The sequence below is a fragment of the Aphelocoma coerulescens genome, chromosome 19 (assembly GCF_041296385.1).
Source record: "Aphelocoma coerulescens isolate FSJ_1873_10779 chromosome 19, UR_Acoe_1.0, whole genome shotgun sequence".
NCBI lineage: Eukaryota > Metazoa > Chordata > Aves > Passeriformes > Corvidae > Aphelocoma > Aphelocoma coerulescens.
Window position 1 is genome coordinate 10972785 of NC_091032.1, and position 6000 is coordinate 10978784.

Sequence of the window (6000 nt, forward strand, 5' to 3'; positions counted from 1 at the left end):
TACACACAATCCCCACCACAGCCTGCACCACCACATGTAAGTCACCCACCGAAACAAGCTGACTTCTGCCTTAAAAAAACCCGCAGTATTTTTACCCCTTTCTCTCCTAGGGAGAAGGGTGCAGAATGTTTTCCTCTACTGGTCAGGAAACATCTCCAGACCAACAGCCTGAACAGAGGCATAGCTCACACTGTCCTTCCCTGCCACATCTTTTTTGGTCCGTATTGTCTTTTAGCTGAAGTAGCTCTTCGTCTTTACCTTGAGATGTGTTCACAGATATTGATCACATCCTCTCTCAAGCTCCATCTTGCAGGGGCAAATATCCTGTGGCACTTTACCCAATTTCCCTGCAAGGCAGGTTTTCCTCTTAACCATCTCTGTGCTTATCGCATTTAGCTTTAATTAACCAGAATGTCTCAGTTAAAAAATAAATAAATAAAAAAGGAGCTATCATGCCACTGAAAGCCATGGTGATGTTCACTCCATGTAGACTCGCCTTCTTATTTTTGTATTCAAAATATTAGAAATTGAATAAATATGCATGCAATTCCCTCAAGCTTCCAGTTTTCCTCAGGAAGTCATGAGTCATAAGCAGGCAACCGGAACAAAACAGAAATGCTACATTTGAAGAGTTTAACACTTGAGATTTTTAAAGTGAACAACAGTCACACTATACAAGGTGGAATCCAGATTCTGTTGAACTGCAGCTAAAAAGTAGGTAAACCATACTAGAAGAGAGAACATAATAGGAGAGAAAATGGGTTTTCTTCCTAGAAACCAACTTCAAAATAAAGCCTTTAAAGCAATTCTAAAAAAGCATGAATGTCATCACCAGCAGTTCTTTCTGCACTGCTTTATGAATCCTCCATTAAACCCATTTCTTTTAGAACCCATTACTCATTGCTAAGACCAAGCTACTATACTACTACAGCAATATTAACCTCCATGAATTAATTAAAGGATGGATTATCAGCATGACACCTTACATGACACCTCTCTGGAACCTCATGTGTCTTCCAATGGCCTGCAATATAATGAGATGTTCAAATATAAAAAGATGAGTCACTGCTTTTGTCAATTGTGACAATTATTCAAATCAGAAAGATCTGACTTCTCAACTGCATTACTTACACTTTGCTTTTGACCTTGGGTGGTTGAGAGCAATCTTTAAGGAAGCCATCCCTTTGAATCTCCCATTTATATTAGTGTTTAATTAGTCTAACAAATTTCCTGATGTACAATTATAATGGGCTGTAAATCAGCTCTTCCTCTTTGAACCACAATGTTGCATTTTTTAGCCTTCGGCATACTCAGACCAGCAAACACATCTTTCTCTCAGCTCTTTCTGCACAGCACCTATTTATCTTCAGTCACTGGTTCCCAGATCAGGAGCTTGTCCCATCGCAGGACTCCATTTACCATCCCAACATCCTAGTCCTTCAGTCTGCAGGCCCCTCAGGTTGCACCATTGTGCTGTTTCTGTTACAAATAGAGGGATTTACAGGTGCATGTCCAAGAAAATGCAATTATCAGGAAGTGTATCATTTCTAGACATGGGACATGACCACCACCAATGGCTGCATGGTTTTGACCAAGCTACCTGAAAGAGCAGCAAAGAGGAGAATGAATTAGTCACATGCATCTTGTCACATGACTCTTAGTTACATGAACCAGTGTCAAGCAATCCCTCAAATGAAGAGGAATACAATTGAAGTGCATTATTAAATGTTTTATGCAATAGTTCAGATGATGTGAAAGGCCCAAAGATTTTAAAATGAAATCAGCTCTAATTGAGGAAATGTGGTATTATCAATCCAGTCTCTCCCTGCCCTCTTACTGTAGAGTTGTGTCTCGCCCCTGCTCTTGGAGCCTGCTTGTCACCTCCCTGTCACCTCCCTGCCTACAGGAGGGTGGTCTGCAGTTACCAACTTGCCTCCTGCTCATGCTGGAGATACCAGGCAGGATTCTTCTGCAGTTCAAGGCTCACCAAAACCTTGGCTGCAGCTCCTTCAGGTCCTGCCCCAGTGCTATTGCCGCTGTCGCCTTTCAGTATGCCGAATGGAAATCTCCAAGGTTTGTGGGCAGGAGATGCTATGGAATCGCAGGCTCTTACAAGTACTGAAAACAAAAATAATTTCCTTCCATGGACCACAGGAGAGACCTTTCCAGGTCTGTTCTTCACCAGTGGGGTGGGTCAGAGGCAAGCTGCGTTATCTGGAGCAGATGCTGCAGACACGCAGTGACTGGATTATAAGCACTTATCCTGAAGGCAAGACAGACAATCACAGCCTTTGGATTTCTAGATATGTCAGAAGCTGCATTAACCTATAATAAATGAAATAAAGCACTTAGTACCACCCTAGCAAAATTATACAGCTCATTTCATAGGAGAAAATTCAAGTCACAATGAATAAAAACACAGAGAGGGAAGTGATTTAAAGGCAACACCTTGCTAATGACAAGAACATTTCTTTGACAAGTGAGGTTATAAAGGAGCAGTCTGCAGTACAACTGTATCCTTCATGAAGCATCAAATATGCTGGAAAATAAACCAAATCTTCCATGCTGACTTACCCCATTACAATGATGTTCTGGAAAATTGTCAAATACACACAAATACACGCATGTGTGATTGCATGGGCAGTTGGTCCCACATCCTCCACACTGGGACCAGGCCTGTCCCTGCACGGAGTCCCCTGGAGCCTCTGAAAGGCCTTGGGGTGCACGGGGCTGGGACCCCCACCCCGCAGCAGGGAGGCCAGAGCTGGGACAGCACCCACCACCCCGGGGGACACTGTGCTCTGATGGAGGATTTCTGTTAAAAGAATGTGCAGAACATTTGTTTTCTTAGAAACTGTCTTTTTTCCACAGTCACTCATTTAAATGGATTCCACTGTGCCTGTTTTATGCCTCGCTTTATTCCAGCAGAGACTAAATTAAGCTTTGAAGTTTAGTGAGAAATCCTAATGGCATTCGACTTCAATGCTATTGCCTGAATCCTGGGGAATTAAAGAAAGGGGGGAGAGCAAGAGGAAAGAAACAACTCTTCTCTTTTATTGTTTTCTACAGCTTGATCCCGAAATGACTGACTTTGAAAATAACCTTAGCGCCTAACTTATGCATTATTCATATATACTAAAACATGTAAATACAGTTTTCAAAGGTTAAAATAAAACTCCTTTCCTGCACAGGTTACAATTATTTAATATTTTGACACAGCAACTTACATCATTAATATTAAACAGCAGATAAGGAAAAAAGTGACCTAAAACAAGCATGTACTTTTCTCATCAGTATGGAACATCTACACATTGCTCAGGAAATTGACAGACTACAAGCACACATAAGGTCTTCCAAAAAGGAGGGAAGAACTAAGCATTTTAATTTTGCATAAAACTGTAGCTGCCAGTTTGTCTTGGCTAAGAATGAGGTCTGTCAAAATGTGTATTTGCAAGGAATTTTCTAGCACAGTAACAGTCTTGGGGGATCAAATAGTGGTATTCTTTCAGTTTTCAGGAGTAATAATGACCATGTAGTCACAAATGGAAGATAAATTAAGGGTTGTATTTGGTTACTACAACAATAAACAGGATGCACCTAGAGTGTACCTGTACACACTGTGTGGCCTAATTTAAGCCTATGCCCTCCCCACAGCAGAACTTTTGTATAGCTGTGAGCCACAGGATAACCCAGAGATGCAAATTCTGTGCTCCTTGGGCAATTCCAAAAATATCATTTCACCCAGCACTGTCATGACTAAATTTCTTTATTGAAGGATGAAGCAAGGGCTTTAAGCAAGTGTTCACTTCTTCCGATATTCATTCAGAAAGGGAGAGACAACAACTTCTGCCTGTGACAACTCCTTCCCAGCTACAAACAGGATTAATCCTAATTGCCAGGGACAGAAATCCTGTTAGGCTATCCAGCCTATCTCTTTGATAGCACAGGATACTCCCCCGGGCTTCTAGGTTATTATCTATTGCTTTGTTTAGTCTGTCTTCCAGTTTTGTGTTGATGCCCATAACTAGTACCTAAGCACCTCGCCAGTTATTTACATTGCTGAGAAAGATCAATACATTTCATGGACTCCTCAGTTCTCAATTCAGGTCACTCAGGCACACTGGGGGAGTGGTGCAGGACCAACTGTTGGATGCCAACAAGAGCACCCTGCATCCTCTTCCTGCTCTGTCAGAAACTGCTTATGGAAAAAGGCCATGTTCAAAGTGTCCCAAATTAAGAAAATAAACTTGGAAAAAACAACCACAAAAATTGCACCTGCCAAAGCAGCATTCTTTGAAAAAGATTTGATTTAGGTCAGACTACCTCAGCTTTACAAACCCAGTTCATGGTTGGTTGTTTTTGAGTGGCTGAAGGTAAATCAATATCCTTCCTGTTTTGTTTCTCAGACTAATTACATTCATGCACCCCCATGTTGTCTCCTCAGCTCTCTTATGTGGCAGCAATATGAGAGAGTAAAAAGGGTAAATACATGGAAATTTCAAATGTCTTCTGGGACAGGAAACAAAATCTTCTGCTCACATTTACAGCAGCATCAAAATTAAGTTCTGAGCTTTTGCAACCATAGAGGTTTGTTACAAATGCTTAATCCACCTCTACCCGCTCTCTATGAGAGGCACAACAAAATTATTTTCAATGTACTTTCTGCATTATTTCACCAAGGATTGTTAGTGATGTTTAATTTCTTATTGCTGCAAATATACGGCTAATTATAATGAGACAAGAAAATGCAAACTATGCATTGACTGTCATTCTCCAGAGCTGTGTGAGGAAGACTCTTGTTTTACAGAACACCCCTTACCCAGGAGCAGCTCACTTCTCTCAAGTCAGAAAAGCCAAAATCCTTCATTTTAATCACTCACTGCCAGACATATGCTAAGTGTAAATACATCCAAGTTGAAAATTGCTAAAGCATTTGCATATATGCAAAACACCTTTAATCAGAACCATGCAGAAGGGAACTTCCAAAACAACTTGTTTCCACAGCATTTTACAAAAACTCATATTGCTATTTGCAAATCACTTCCAAATATAAAAGCAGGCCTGCATCCCTAGTGTGGAGAAATAAAAGTTACATCCATTTCTGGTCAATCCTGCCAATTTTATCTGTACTAGGAGCACAATAAAACTATTTTTATAAAAAGAGCAGAATGAAAAATTGGAATGGCTTTTATTTAACTAATCTAAGAATTAATTAAAATAAAGATTTGCTGTCAGTTGTGAGCATCAACAAACAAGCACAACATTATTCTAATAATGGCTTATTACATTATTTCTCTGCTGGAATGCAATATTTATTGGAAATCCTTGGGATGGAACAAATTGATTATTTGTGCAAATTTAACAACTGTTTGCTTACAGATGCAAATGCTTATTGTTTAATTTGAAGTAAGTCTACAGACAAGTTCCAGATGCTTGCAAAGATGACCCAGAGCACCCACAGCTCTAAGCATTTACACCTGAGATTAGTTAACCCTGGACAGTTTTTTCACTGTGCTCAAGTGTGACTCAGTCCAGCCTTTCCCAGAACCCACCCTCTGAACCTGGGTTCTACCAGCTGGTGCTTCGGCAGGTTATTCAGCCCCAGGAGCCAAGTGTGCTAGGAAGCAGGGCTGGCACAGAGGCTCCCACATCCCCCCAGACTCCCTGCCCTCCACAGCATCCAGCCTGAAGCAGACCCAGACCTTTGCTGGGGTGTTGGAAGGCCCACCTCTAGTATTACACATTTAATGAGAGTCACCAACAGCCCACTCCACACAAACACTGAGCCACAGGTCTGCCTGTAGCCCTCCTTCAGGAAACTCCTGCCAAATTGCCGGTGACCACAGGCAGAGAAGCAGCCTCCGAGGCAGAAGTGCTCAGGCAGTGATTGACTCGCAGCCCCAGCTGGGCAGTCCATGGGAGAGCAGTGGGGGCAAATCCCAGCCCCTGTAACGTGTCATTGCTTTGGCAGTACTTTGCTTTCCCTGCAAGGGAGCTGTC